At 35.2% G+C, this 16,479-nt stretch overlaps 1 protein-coding gene across 12 annotated transcripts in view; it reads left to right on the top strand.

Annotated features, from left to right (window-relative positions):
* LOC5568854 (cytospin-A) overlaps positions 1 to 16,479 on the top strand; it is a 141,239-nt gene that overhangs the window by 8,594 nt on the left and 116,166 nt on the right. For 2 of the 12 annotated variants that reach the window (XM_021854797.1, XM_021854795.1), the window contains exon 1: positions 15,618 to 15,840. The exons of 6 other annotated variants lie outside the window; for them this stretch is intronic. The gene's annotated coding sequence lies outside the window, so the exon portion shown is untranslated. Of the gene's footprint in view, positions 1 to 15,617; positions 16,077 to 16,479 lie in introns of those variants that run through there. 4 more of the 12 variants (XM_021854793.1, XM_021854794.1, XM_021854800.1 and 1 more) reach the window with 2 other exon arrangements.

The raw sequence follows: 16,479 nt of genomic DNA, 5'->3' as shown, positions 1-16,479 counted from the left end.
ATGGTGATTTGTAGGGGAATGCCGTTCAAATTGCTTCTGCTTTCTAAACAGCGTTCATTAGAGAATTTCATTGAATGACTTATGTCCTCAACACTTATGAAAATCAGTAATAAAATTCTTCACTCAAATCATAAGTGAAACTTACAAATTTTAACAATAAACGTTGTGGTGCCAAATCATAATTATGCCCTAAGAAATTATTAAGTTTTTTTGCCTCAGTGAGGAAAAACAAAACATTATGTTCGTAATTATTTTTCCGACCAAATCAACAATATTTATATTTATATTTTTTTTTTTTGAACCATCACCGTGAAACCTAAAAGAAAAAATTATGTAACACTCTTACTAAATTTCAGATATTAGCATGGTTTATTTATTTGTGGTTCGAGGTGTTATCAAAAATGTTCTAAGCAATTGGTTTCAAGTTGGACGTATTTATGACTGTTTTAAATTTTGCATTGATAATATACCGTTTTGATTCATATTACGGACACTTAAGGCCTCAGTGAAGTATAACCCAGCTTGGACCATACAAAATAAATCATTCTGTATGATTTTTTAGCGTTATCGAGCGTCGGAAGCCCTTAAATTTCGGATGGTGGGTAAAGAATTCGCGTCCGCAACTTGAATAATTTTAAATTAATCAAAACGTGTGGCTTTTTCATGATTCTTATTCTGGACATTCCCTCACTTTTGCCTCATATTCCGGACGCTTTGATTCGAATTACGGACAACTCATGATAATCATTAATTTAACAGTCAAATCATCAATTGAAATCGTTCAACCACTTAAGAGACGTCTAAGGTAGTTGGGCATTATAAATTTGCAATGATATTTATGGAAATAACCTAATAAAACGAGCCTCGAAAAAGAGAACTTTTGGACGGCGAAAATTGAAACATTTCGTGTGAAATGTTTCCCATACAAACGAGAGTGTCCGGAATTTGAAGCTGTCCGTAATATGAATCAAAACGGTACTATTAAACTTATTTTCTCAATATGTAAAATACAAAAAAATCCTTGAAATTTAGGGTTATTTTTACTACAATCATACATTTTTATGTAACAAATGATCGAAACGGTTTAATGACAAAAGGTCGCAATACAAAAGGTTGGAAGGACAAAATGTTGATAGACAAAAGGTCGAAAGGACAAAAAAGACCAATATGATTTGCTTGATTGGATTTTATTCTCTCTTTGAAAATGGATTTTCGACCTTTTGTCCCTTCTTTTTTGTTCTTTGACCTTTTGTCCTTTCTACCTATTGCCTTTTGACACTTTTTAGATTCGATCAAAACTATGGGACCTCGACATAGTCGCGAAATTTTGCTTTTATTGCCTTGGAACCAGCAAAATTTCGAAAGTTTTGCCATGAACTTCCCTTGGCCCTAAACATCGTATAAGTATCATCCAACATACTCAAAACTGGCAACTATAGTGATTAAAATTACGAAAATTAAAATTGAAAATGATCAGCTAATATAATAACATCGAGACACTTCAAGATTGACATGCAAAAGTGCTCTGTTAATATATCTGTTACTAAATGTCCAATTGAAACTCTCTATGGCGCATTTGAAAGGCAATGAGTTATTCTTAGCTCGTAGGTATTTTTCCAAAAACATTTTTTGCATTTTATATACTAGCCATCGTGCAAAAGTTCGTGCAAAGCCATCGTGCAAAAGTTTTATGCGAAAAAAAGTGAAACTCTGCCGAAGACGAAATCTCTCCAAGGAATCAGGCTCCTGAGATATTTGCAAAACAAAGTTTGTATGCTCACTAGTGCCGCCTGGTTGGAAAATTTTAAATCAACTAGCTCGAACAATGATAGTCCTTGAATTATCGAACATCCTTGCCGAAGACGCCATCTTTTTAAGTGGTCAGGATTGCGAGATCTGCAAATCAAAAGTTTCATGCTCACTAGCGCCGCCTAGCGGCAAAATACCGAATTTATTTGCTAAAATAATGATAGCCCTAGAGCTACTGAACAATTTGGCCGAAGACGCCATCTTTCTAAGTGATCAGGCTCCTGGGATATTCGCAAAACCAAGGGTGTTGCGTTACAAAAATTCGCGCGACAACCGAAAGGTTAGTATCTCTGCCGTTTTTCGACCGATTTCAATTGTTTTTTCCTCATCTGTAGAGCCTTTTAACCACTGCTTCCATTATTCAGCAATATTGTGGTATGACCCATATTTTATTTGGTGGTCATCAAATATCCTTTCACGATTGAGATGTGATAGACATTGGTTGATGTGTCTTTTACCCTATTAGGACTACCTTGCCAAATTTCCAAGGGCTCTAATAACCCTTTTCCAAATGTTAACATTTTTTGAATAAGCAATGCTCCGCAGTTGCAGAGTAAATACTCAGCAGTTTTGTTTTCAGCTTGACAAAAACGACATTGGGTTGAATTTTTCCTATCTTTTTAAGATGATACCTACTTGGGCAGTGACCGGTCATCTGGTCAGTTATTACTCTAAGATTTCCTTTATTATGATTCAGTATAGCCCAGTATAGGCTTTTGCTAGACTGGATTTTATGAATCTTTGCGCTTGCTTGGATGTGCTCGTGCGTTCCAATTGGATTCTACCATGGACATTTCCCAATTTTTCAGTTTCATCCTGAGAGTGCACTCAGGAACATCACAGAACGGTTCAGGGCCGACAAAGGTCGAAGCTGCACCCTGTCTTGCTAGATTGTCGGCGATTTCATTACCCTCAATTCCACAATGGCCGGACACCCAGTACAATGTAACTTCGTTCTTACTGGCCAATTGCTTCAGAGAAAGAATGCATTTCCACACTAACTTTGATCTACATGTGAATGCCTTTAGAGCATTCAAAGCTGCGTGGCTTCCGAGAAAATACAGATCTTTGCAAACTTATAGTTTCTTTTGAGACAAACATTTGTACAGTCAAAGATGGCTTGTATTTCAGCTTGGACTGCAGTGGGACTGCGCCCCATAGTAATCGCTTGCTGATACCAGGGCCGATGTGGGGCCTTCCTTAGCCGAGTGGTTAGAGTCCGCGGCTACAAAGCAAAGCCATGCTGAAAGTGTCTGGGTTCAATTCCCGGTCGGTCCAGGATCTTTTCGTAATGGAAATTTCCTTGACTTCCCTGGGCATAAAGTATAATCGTACCTGCCACACGATATACGAATGCGAAAATGGAAACTTTGGCAAAGAAAGCTCTCAGTTAACAACTGTGGAATTGCTCATTGAACACTAAGCTGAGAAGCAGGCTTTGTCCCTGTGAGGACGTAATGCCAAGAAGAAGAAGAAGACCAGGGCCGAAAACTCCAGCTCTAGTATTGTCGCCCATCTTTGACCCGTTGGTATAAAATACAATAGAACCTGGACGTGAACTTGACCCACCAGAATCCGCTATATTTGGCTTGGCTTGAAGGGAATCATAGTTGGTCTTCGTTGTCATCCAATCGTCTAATGTTTTCATATCTGAATTCAAATTGAATTCCTTGATGATCTTCATGTGACCAATCACCACGTAGTATTTTATTATAACGAATAAACTGCAAGTCATTTTTTGCAGCTTGCAGTTTAATGAATTGATGCAAAGACAGTATATTATGAAGGGCATCCAAGGCAACCGATAGTGTACTTTAAATTGCCCCTGTCATTGATATACAAGCAAGTCTCTTTGCAACTTAGCCAGCTTCTTCTGAGCGATTACCTCATTTGTCTTGGGCCACCATACCAGTGAAGCATAAGTAATTTTTGGACGGACTATTGCTGAATAAATCTTTATTAGGCTTTATTGCAGACCCATAGGGCTGTAGCATGATAGACTTGCATTACAAAGTTAATATTCAAAAAACATAAATAATTCATCTCAAGCATTAGAACATGTTCATGTTCCGATGTTCATAAAGAATATCAAATTACAGAACGTTTCATAGCTCTCACAAATCCTTAAGAGTGTGAAAAGCATAAAACAGTAAAACTAAATTTCACATCAACTGAAATGCTGAACCTTCCCACGATCATAAAAACCTTACTTCACAATTCCCAAGCATTCATATCATGCTAACATTCAAACCAAATTATTGCCAACCTTTTCCAAATTACAACTCAGGCAATGACCCATGTCATTGTCACTACACTCTGACGCCAACGATCATTCCAGACAATCGATATATGCAATAGCGTAATTCGATCTCCTTGCCTACGCCAAGTGCATCGTTCTCACGATGCAAGAGGCCAATGGTTATATTTCTTTTCGCTTATAATGCATAGTGCTAAATTCTGATTGGCTTATATTTACATACCAAAAGTTAACTCCAAGTACCGCCTCTTTTAGAACACTTTTAGAACATAAGCAATTCAATGATGGTAAGACTTCTTGTAAGTAAAAATGATTCTAAATAAAGATAATCTTATAGACAACGGAACAATCAATAAGTCTAAAATTTAATACGGTAAAATTAATACGGTAAATGGCGACCGGTGACTTTCGAATCTTTCGGAGTCCGAAGTGGATTATTATTGATCACCAACTAGATGATCTAGTGATTGATTTTGCATGAAGCAAACAAGTGAAAAAACAAAACAAAAATCGGAAGTTTTTCAAACAGTGCTAGTGAGATTCAATTATGGGAAAAGGTGCATCAAAGTCGTCCAACGAAGGCGACGCAAATGTTCAAATAACTAATCTCCTAGAAAACCATCAACAGTTCCATGAGGAAAATGCATTAAAGTTGTGGCTAATTTTGGTGATGGTTGGTATCCAAACAGTGATAATGGTTTACAACATGATAAAGAAGAACACTCGAAAAAATGCACTCAAAGCAGCTAAGAGTATTGCTGTACTGGAAAAAGTTTGAGTAAGAAATCAAGTGCAGTGAATAAAAAATAAACATTTTAAATCATTCGATAAAAATAAACTGAACAATTGTAACGAGATCCAGTAAAGTGAACAAAATAATCTTCAAATTGTGCGGAAAATCAGAATCGCGTGACACAAGAAAATCCCGCGGTGCAGTGAATTGAAAACGAAAATTAATTATCCACGGGCGAACCGGCAACTTGGAGCCGCCCCAACAAAGGGCAAACCGGCAACATGGAGCTGCCCCTACGAAGATGGTACAGTTAGAACAACATCAACAAGCAGCAGCAGTGACCGAGGTGCAACGATCGTGCCAGAGCCAGGAACATGGCGATGAGCAGAATTACCCGTAGGAAGACAACTATTGGTGAGCGTATCAAATCCGTAATTGATTACTAACATTAATTAATAATTTTCATATGTGAATTGTGCATTGTAAATCTACTTTTATAATTATATTGGAAAATAACAGAAGAATGAATATTCCCCATTAAGAAATAATATGTTATGATTTATATGGTGAACATAAATGAAAGTTTATGCCTTTATTAGTAAATTTCATTTGGTATTGATATTTTTCTTAACTATATGAATTATAATTAAAATTTTAAAATGAATGACATTGAATGGGAAGATTTTCTCAAATTTTTAAATGAAGTTGAAAAGGGTAATGGTCCAGAACCATTTGCACCTTTTGAAAGAAACACAACCCCCCGTACGTGGGAAGAATTGATAGCAAGAATTGAAAATTTGCCAGGAGACGATCCAATCACATGGTTGCCCCTGAGCGAAAAACCATAAAAGAAAAATTTTATTTTTTTTATTATGCAATTAACCTTATGATCAACTTTAAAAGTTTTCAATGAGTGGAATTGAATTAGAAATACAAAATTTAATTGGAAAACTACATAATATTAAAACAAACTTAAAAAAATCTCCTTTTAGAAGATACCTTAAAAGTACTCTGAAAGATAAAATTCTTTTAACTAAAACCATATACAATAAAGTCGTACAAACTCTTTTGAAATATGAAGATGTTTTAGATAATAGACATGTTGATTTCTTTATAAAAGCAGCACGTCTTGATTATGATGAAATAATTTATATACTAGAAACAAAACTTAAGAAATATTCAAAACCAATATCATTAAAATCACTTAGTTACGCAATAATATTCAATATTAGACTGATCAAGATTTCAAAAAAAGTTAAAATGGCATTGAACATAAAAACAGCATCTGAATTAGCATCACTGATTCCCTCTTACGATGGAAATTCAGGAGGTGTAAAATCATTTATTGATGCTATCAGATTGGTGCAAACTATAGTGCCAGCAGATCAGCAAGCCCCTGCCATTCAGCTCATTTTGACTAGGTTGACTGGTAAGGCCAGAGATTTGTTTACTGGCGTTCCGGCTAATTACCAAGAAATTGTGGATAAAATTTCTGCTGACTGCACTGACAAAAGCAGTTCAGAATTAGCTCTCGCTAACTTGAAAAATATTAAACCAAAAAAAGGCCAAGAAACTTCTGGGTTTACCAAGGAAGTAGACATACTAGCAGATAAATTGAAACAAGCTTACATTAGAGAAGAAGTACCTAATGAAGTAGCAAAAAAATTAGCAAACAAGGCTGCCATTCAATCCTTGATTATCGCATCACAGAAGCAGGAAACAAAAATGCTTTTGAAAGTTGGAAAATTTGATTCGCTTTCTGAGGCATTGAATATCGTTGTGGAAAACGAGAATTTTAACAACGAACCATCTGTGTCAATGTTACAGATGAGAAAGAAATTTCCTCAAAATAAGCCAAGTTATCAATCAAATTATCAAAATCGCAACAATGGCAACAACTCTAGAGGTAATTTTAGAGGTTTCACACGTAATAATACGCGTCAAACCACACCAAATTTTCCTCAACAATCATCAAACAGATTTTTAAGATACAATTACCAAAATACCAATCATCAACATCCAAGACAACAAAACTGGAACCATTCCGGTAATAGACGATTATATCATATGAATGAGGTAGATGGTTCAATGCTTTCCAGTCAATTTGCGCCAAACGGTGCATTGCCTCAACCGGTAAGTATGGTGCCAAGTAACATGATGCCACCGCAAAGGCAACACCAACAACCTCAACAAGTTCCAAATCATTTTTTAGGAACAACAGGTCTGTTCCCGTACTCACGATGAATCTGAACGCGTCCAATTTCATATCGGTCAATGTTCAGATGACAAACACTACAAACACATTCATAATAGATTGTGGAGCAGACATATCTATTTTCAAACGTAGCAAAATACACCCCAGCTATCTAATAAATATAACGGAGAAGATCAAGTTAACAGGTATCACTGATGACACGGTTGAAACCATCGCGTCAGCAGTAACTGACCTATATTTTGAAGGAGGACTGTGCATCAAGCATAAATTCCACCTTGTAAATGATGAATTCCCTATTATGACAGACGGCATTTTAGGCCGCGATTTCTTAAGTTCCCATAGATGCATAATTGATTATGAGTCTTGGTTACTTAAGTTTAATGTAAATAATGAAGAAATAACTATACCAATTCAAGACAACTTAAACAATGGCTTTATCTTACCGAAAAGAAGTGAAGTCATTAGGCGAATTATAAATATTCCATATACATACGATATGGTTGTGCATTCACAGGAAATATTGCCAGGCGTTTTCTGTGGAAATACTATCATATCATCTAATAACCCTTATGTTAAATTTATCAACACTACAGAAAATCCTGTACATATATTGTATTCACGATTCCAACCTATAATGGAACCACTCTATAATTACCATATAATGAAAATTAATAGTAGTATTAAAAATAAGAAGAATCGTCAGCAAGACATTCTGAATCAAATTAAAACTATTGGAATACCTTTAGATGCAGTAAAAGGTTTACAGAACCTCATTGCAGAATATCACGACATTTTTAGTTTACCTGATGATGTTTTAACCTTTAACAATTTTTATACTCAGGAAATTCCTCTGCAGGACAACTGTCCGATATATATTCCGAATTACAAAAACTTACATGCCCAAACTAATGAAATTCAGAGACAAGTGGATAAGATGCTGGGTGAAAACATTATCGAACACTCAGTATCCCCATATAATTCTCCAATTTTGTTGGTACCGAAAAAATCGGATACTAATGACAAGAAATGGTGTTTAGTTGTCGATTTTCGACAGCTTAACAAAAAAATCCTTGCTGATAAATTTCCTCTCCCCAGGATTGATACTATTTTGGATCAATTGGGAAGAGCTAAATATTTTTCCACGTTGGACTTGATGTCTGGTTTTCATCAAATCCCACTAGATGAGAACTCAAGAAAATTCACAGCGTTTTCAACACAGTCTGGACATTATCATTTTACGCGTTTACCATTTGGATTAAATATAAGTCCAAATAGTTTCCAGCGTATGATGACAATCGCCATGGCTGGATTGACACCCGAATTAGCTTTTATTTATATTGATGACATCATTGTGATTGGTTGTTCAGTAAACCACCATCTAATGAATCTTACACAAGTTTTTGACAGATTGAGACACTATAATTTAAAACTCAATCTAAGTAAATGTAAATTTTTTCAACCAGAAGTGACTTATCTAGGTCACAAAATAACTGATAAAGGAATATTACCTGATCCTTCTAAATTTGATACAATTAAAAATTATCCAGTTCCATCCAATGCGGATGATGTTAGACGATTTGTAGCTTTCTGCAATTACTACAGGAAATTTGTTCCAAACTTTGCAAAAATTGCTAGTCCTTTGAATAATTTACTTAAGAAAAATTCAAAATTTATGTGGACGGATGAATGTCAATATTCATTCGAATCATTACGCAATTATTTAATGTCACCAATGATTCTTCAATATCCTGATTTTAATAAACAATTTATTTTGACGACAGATGCTTCAGACATTGCTTGTGGAGCAGTACTGTCTCAACAATTTGAAAATAGCGAGCTACCGATAGCTTTCGCAAGTAAAACCTTTACGAAAGGAGAAAAAAATAAACCAGTAATTTTGAAAGAGTTAACAGCGATACATTGGGCTATTAACTACTTTAAACCTTATTTGTATGGAAAAAAGTTCGTTGTAAGAACAGACCATAGACCGCTAGTATTCCTGTTTGGAATGAAAAATCCAAACTCGAAACTCACAAATATGCGTTTAGACTTAGAAGAATTTGACTTTGTCGTAGAATACATACAAGGCAAAGCTAATGTAATCGCAGACGCACTGTCACGTATTGTTACAACGTCTGAAGAATTGAAAAATATAAATATTTTGAAGGTTAATACAAGAGCAATGACCCGAGAACAAAATCAAACTACAACACCCGCAGAAACACCAAAGGTTACTGTTAGTAAAGAGCCTGATCACCTCTCTACTTACGTAACTGAAAATCCAAGCATTACCAACAAATTGCATAAGTTAAGAATTAGTTATGATAACAATGTTCTTGAAATGATAATTTTTTCAAAGAACAGTAAAAAACATGTTGCATCAGTGCAACAACAGTTTATAAGAAACGGAAGTCAAACACTTGAGTTTGCTCTTCTGAAATTAGAGAAATTATTACTTACGATGAAAATTAAAAAGATTGCTTTATCTTCGGATAATGAACTTTTCAAGTTATGGCCTATAAATATTTTCAAAAAAATAACAAATGAAAAAGTTAGACACGTGCAAATAATAATTTACAATCCGCCAAAATTTATAACGGATAAAAATGAAATACATGAAATAATTAGAATTAACCATGAGACCCCATTAGGAGGTCATATTGGACAACATAGACTTTATCTCAAGATAAGAGAAAAATATAAATGGAAGGATATGAAAGGTTGCATATCACAGTTCGTAAAATCCTGTGAATTATGTAAAAAAAATAAAATTACTAAACATACTAAAGAAAATATGATAGTTACCACAACACCTTCCACACCATTTGAAGTGATTTCAATTGATACAGTTGGACCACTTCCATTAAGTAATAACAAAAATAGATACATAATTACAATCCAATGTGATTTAACGAAGTATGTTGTTTTAATACCAACGGCAAGCAAAGAAGCTAATGTCATTGCCAAGGCATTAGTCGATCATTTCATATTAGTGTACGGAAATTTCCTTGAATTGAGGTCAGATCAAGGAACCGAATTTAAAAATCAAACCTTAGAACAAATTTGCAAAATTTTGGAAATTAAACAAAACTTTTCAACGGCTTATCATCCCCAAACTATTGGTTCATTAGAGAGAAATCACAGATGTTTGAATGAATATCTGAGATCTTTTACAAATGAACACCATACAGATTGGGATGATTGGTTAAAATTTTACAGTTTTTCCTATAACACCACTCCACATTCAGATCATCAATTTACACCATTTGAATTAGTTTTTGGCAGAAAAGCTCAACTACCCAACGAAATATACGAAAAAGGCATAGAACCACTTTATAATTACGAGGACTATTATCATGAACTTAAATTTAAAATTCAGAAATCAAATGAAATCGCTAGAAGAAAATTAATTGATCAAAAATTAATACGAACAAATCAAGCAAATCAAAATATCAACCCAATAAATCTAAATATTGGAGATTTAGTATATTTAACCGTAGAAAACAGAAAAAAACTTGATTCATTTTATTCAGGACCTTATAAAATAGTCGAAATCAATGACCCAAATTGTAAAATTAATCACTATTTGACACAAAATAATGAGAATATTACAGTTCACAAAAATCGACTTATTAAAGCATAAAAATAAAAAAAAAAAAAAAAAAAAAAAAAAACACAAAGTTTTGATTTAATCATTGTATCGATAACTAACAATAAATTTTAATACAAAAGAGATCCACCGAGCCTAACACCCATAAAAAAGAGAATAAAACACAAAAAAAAAAAAAATGACAATCAAATGGGGTAGGTAAAATTTCTTAGTATAACACTAAGAAGCTTGAAATTCGATAGGATCAAATAAGTATATTTTTTATGTAAACGGTATTTGGAGCATAGCTATACACGAGTAATTTTTCTTCGATACATTACTCTCCCGAAGGGTGGAGGTGTAGCATGATAGACTTGCATTACAAAGTTAATATTCAAAAAACATAAATAATTCATCTCAAGCATTAGAACATGTTCATGTTCCGATGTTCATAAAGAATATCAAATTACAGAACGTTTCATAGCTCTCACAAATCCTTAAGAGTGTGAAAAGCATAAAACAGTAAAACTAAATTTCACATCAACTGAAATGCTGAACCTTCCCACGATCATAAAAACCTTACTTCACAATTCCCAAGCATTCATATCATGCTAACATTCAAACCAAATTATTGCCAACCTTTTCCAAATTACAACTCAGGCAATGACCCATGTCATTGTCACTACACTCTGACGCCAACGATCATTCCAGACAATCGATATATGCAATAGCGTAATTCGATCTCCTTGCCTACGCCAAGTGCATCGTTCTCACGATGCAAGAGGCCAATGGTTATATTTCTTTTCGCTTATAATGCATAGTGCTAAATTCTGATTGGCTTATATTTACATACCAAAAGTTAACTCCAAGTACCGCCTCTTTTAGAACACTTTTAGAACATAAGCAATTCAATGATGGTAAGACTTCTTGTAAGTAAAAATGATTCTAAATAAAGATAATCTTATAGACAACGGAACAATCAATAAGTCTAAAATTTAATACGGTAAAATTAATACGGTAAAGGGCATTAGTACCCTTACTTATTACCTTGATCAGATGAGAGTTCTAGTTTAATTTCTAATCCAATGTAACCCCAAGGTGTTTAACTTCTTCCGAAAATTAAATTTGAACTCCATTCAAAGAAGGCTGTGTAAGCTTTACCTTTTTCCCTTGATAAAAGGCACGATAATAGTTTTTGAAGGGTTTACGTTTAACCCCTCTTTTCTACACGATTTGAGAATAATGCTTAACGCAGTTTGCAACCGATCGAAAATCGTGTTATTAAAATTTCCACGAACCAAGATGGTCACATAATCGGCATATCCAATTACCGCAAAACCTTGATCTTTTAGATTTCTAAGAAGTTCGTCTACTACAAGAGACCGCAGTAAGGGCGATAACACTCCTCCTTGAGGACATCCCTCAGTAGATCTTATAGATATTTGCGCACCTCCTTGATCAGCAGAAATTGTCTAATCCTTGAGCATAGTCATTACCCATTCGATAATACTTTTATCCAAGCCCCTTGCTTTCATGGCTGAACTCATAGAGCTATAGGATGCATTATCGAATGCTCCTTCGATATCGAGAAAAGCAACCACGGCTATTTCTTTGGCTTCAAGAGATTTTTCGATTTTATTTACCAGCGTCTAGATTTACCTGATTGATACGCAAATTGGTATTTACAAGGAGGCATTTCTATTAAACTCGTTGACTTCCATTGTCTTTAAAAGAACAGAGGAAAGGTTTATAGGTCTAGAGGCTTTGGGAGTTTTTTTTACCTTTCTTCCAGCTTTTGGAATGAAAACGACTTGAACCTTATGCCACGCTTTTGGAATATGTGAAAGCGCAACACTTGCTTTGAATATTTCGGTTAAGAGCGGACAAAGCGTCTCTTTTCTTTGTTACAGTAAGCCTGGGAAAATATCATCTTTCCCGGCAGATTTGAAAGACTGAAAAGAACTCAATGCCCATTCGACCCTCGAAGGCGTGGAGATTTCACAAGCTTTCTGATAGGCATTTATCGACCATACATGTCTGTTCTTTATCCAAATATGGGATCGATTCAGGTAAATGAGTTCTCATCATTACTTCCAGTGTTTCAGAAGAGTCAACAGTAAAACTGCCGTCTTCTTTTTTAAGGCTACCTAGACTATTTGAATGGTCTTTTGAAAGGACTTTGTGCAGCCTTGCAGCTGCAGGAGCGTTGTTGATGCTTCCTATATTATTCAACCCAATCTAAAGTGATCTTTGCTCTATTCAACAACCGCATGGATTTCTTCCTCAATCTTGTATAGCTTGTCATTCCACCAAGGCACTGTTAGATGACCTTTGTTGAATAGGACAGCTAGCTTGATAAGATGCGACCATTTGGCCAATGATCCCATTAGAGGCATTTGAAACGATTGAAAACGATAGAGATCTCAATTGGTTTTCTTTGGGATTCTATAGTTTTCTGTTATTTCTAATCCAGTTTTTAAATCGAACCGGATTTCTTTATTATCTGACAATGACATCAGAAACATGCTAGTTCACAATCTTCTCCGATAGCAGGTCGCTACAGATCGTGAAATCAAGAACCTCTTGTCGGATAGAGTTTACAAAAGTAGGAGAATCCCCTCAATTACAATGTGTCTATGTTGTTAGACGACATGATTGGTATGAAAGTTCACAGAATTTTCGTGTTTAAGTAAGTTCTAGTGAACCCAAACTTTTGCGCGCTACACCATACTGAGGGGTAAACCTAAACTTTTGCACGATGACCTGAATGACTATTTCGTTAATAATAAATATTATAATAAATCTTCGAGCTGTTTAGTGGTATACCTATAAGTAGATGAAAAAACCGAATTTAGTACTATACAATTTAATTAATCTAGAGTTCGTATCTTCATACGCGTATTTCGACCTCAACTGTAAGGCCGTCTTCAGTGTCGTGTACTAGACTCGACTTAGTACCACAGAGAACAGACGTTCATCTTTACTCGTCAGCGTGTGTAATGCTTTGTACTAGTCATTTCAAAGTATGTCGTTATGCTCCTGTTAGGCGGCGCTGTCATCAGAATATAGGAGCATCAATTTTGCCGCTTTTTACATTTTGGCGCTAGTGTCACCATAAAAAATTGCCACTTGTCGCTAGCGTTGCTTTGTGTGCCAATGTATGTTGACGTTCACTAGTGCCATCGTGTGGTCGACACGAGTTTGTATGTCGTGCTGTCTGCGTTGGCGGCGCTGATGATTGATTCTAACATTTACACATGATTTTGATGGAATTTCGTTCGAGCCTCCATGTCTGTTCTCTGTGTTAGTACTAAATTAGGTTTTTTTATCTACTAATAATATATAGGTAGTTTTCAGATTTTTCCTCCAAAATTTCGCTAGTGCTTCTCAAAGAACATAAGATTGCGGTTCTAATGAGGCATTATGTCAAAACTTGGTCGATCCAATGCTGAGAAAATTCGCAATGTCTTTTTAGTGTTTTTTTTAATGTCACAACTTTAGGTATAAATTTGATAAGTAAAACTCAAACAATGTTTTATCAAAATACCTACAAAGTAAGATTAACTCATTACTTAGCGAATAAGCCAAAGAGAGTTTCAATTAAACGTGTAGTCACAAAGATATGGACAAACCTCTTTTGTATGTTTTTTTAGGGGTTGAACCCAAACTTTTGCACGGGAGTGTAAGTGGATAGTGCCTATGATTATCTTAACATTATCAATTGTAAAAAAAGATTATCTTTAGAAAAAGGTAAAATCTCTTATGAAAATATTAGGAGTTATAATGCTATCAATAGTTTTATGATATAATTTGCCAGTGCCAATAATCAAAAGAACCACATTTTATTACAAGAAGGGATAATCTATGATGCAATTTGAATAAGTTGTCTTGAATAAGAATAAGTCTTCAGTCTCGTGTACTAGACTCGACTTAGTACTAAATTAGGTTTTTTCATCTACTAATAACAAATAGTTTTCAGGTTTTTCCTCAAAAATTTTGCTAGTTCTTCTCAAAAAACATAAAATTTCGATTCTAATGAGGCGTTATTTTAAAATTTGGTCGATCCAATGCTGAGAAAATTAGCAATGTCTTTTCAGTGTTTTTTTTTTAATTGTCACAACTTTAGGTAAAAATTTGATAAGTAAAACTTAAACAATGTGTTATCAAAATACCTACAAAGTAAGATTAACTCATTACCTAGCGAATATGCCAAAGAGAGTTTCAATTAGACGTGTAGTCACAAAGATATGGACAAACCTTTTTTTGTGTGTTTTTTAGTGGTTGAACCCAAACTGTTGCACGGGAGTGTAAGTGGATAATGCCTATGATTATCTTAACATTATCAATTGGAAAAAAAGATTATCTTTAGAAGAAGGTAAAATCTCTTATGAAAATATTAGGAGTTATAATGCATGCAATAGTTTTATGATTTAAAGAACAGTGCCAATAATACAAAGAACAACATTTTTTTACAAGATGGGATAATCTATGATGCAATTTGAATAAGTTATAGCGCAAATGATCACCTTGCTATGCATATCTTTGTGCCCTGAAAAAAAAAACTGCTTGTAACTCTAGTAAGGTAAAAATTCAAATTGAAATGTTAATTGTTTTGACAATCACAATTATAAGAAGCGTGTATCGAAACTGCCCTACGTTGAAAGAAGGTAACATATTTTGATATTTTGGATCGCACTTTTGAGCCCTATACATTTCAGAATTGTTGGCAAATAATCGCTTGCGCTGAAAATTCGATCGATTGGACCAATCGACCATTGTTTGTGGTTCTCTAGATTGTGTTCTTAAAATGTCGAGGTGTGAGTTCTATGCATCTTCATCACCTTAAAAAAATCGAACACCTCTACTTAGACGCCGAAGCTTTTCCGCTTGCGCGAAGCGCATGAACGAGCCGCCGCGCATCAATGAAAAGAGACTTTTTGCCTCGCTGTCATTCTCCAGGCGGTTTGATTCGTTTTCAGCCGCCGCCAGTCAATCTTTCTTCATTCAAAAATCCGGCGACGAAGCGAACGGTCAGTGTTTGTGTGAACTTCGGTTGGTTCGGTTCGAATTGTTGTGCTTGCCGTGGAGGAGAGCTCGCGAATCGTCGCATCTGGAGTGGAATTTCAATTGTGGGCTGGAAGAAAAGAAAAAAAAAAAGAACCTTGGCCACCTAATATTCTAAAGTAACAGTTGTTCGTCACGCGAGGATTATCGTTTTGTTATCTGTTGGTGATAAGGTAGGAGAATTTGTGACGAAAACCGTTCTGTGAAGAGTGGAGAAAAGCCATAAAAAATGCACAAGAAAGCTATCGAAAGCAAGAAGTGAAAGTGAAACATAAAAAAAGTACATCGGTCACGAAAGAGAAGAGTAATAACATGTCAAAGTGGCTTAAGGAAGAAATGCTGGATCGTGGAAAAGAAAAAGATGCCTCACTCTTTTGAGAGCCGGAGGGAGAAGCAGATTATGTGTTTTGTATGGTGTTTTTTATGGCGGCGGCTGAAATATTTCCCATTTTTTTTGTGTTTTTATTTTTCGTGGCTGCTGAAATTAGTAGGGAAACAATGAAAAACACGCAGAAAGATCAAGTTTGCGCTGCGGATGCTGCTTGCTTGCTTGGTTCGGTTTCAGCAAAAGGGGCAGCCCAAGCGTAACATTATAAGAAGCTCACTATGTTTACAAGACAGGCATTTTGGTGTGTTTGCAGCGATGTTGAGATTCCGAATGCGCATTTCTTGCAAGGTAGTTGCGTTACTCAAAAAGAGATAGCTTGCCGAGCTACAGTCGTCCCACAGTTATGGGTAGCACACTGATATGGAACAGAGTTGGATTAAACGAAGAATAGCTCAAGTAGAGTTGCAATTACGCAGAACTCATT

Source organism: Aedes aegypti, chromosome 3 (genome assembly GCF_002204515.2).
Source record: "Aedes aegypti strain LVP_AGWG chromosome 3, AaegL5.0 Primary Assembly, whole genome shotgun sequence".
NCBI classification, from domain to species: Eukaryota; Metazoa; Arthropoda; class Insecta; order Diptera; family Culicidae; genus Aedes; species Aedes aegypti.
Note: the sequence above shows the minus strand (reverse complement) of the source record. Positions and strands in the feature narration are given on the sequence as shown.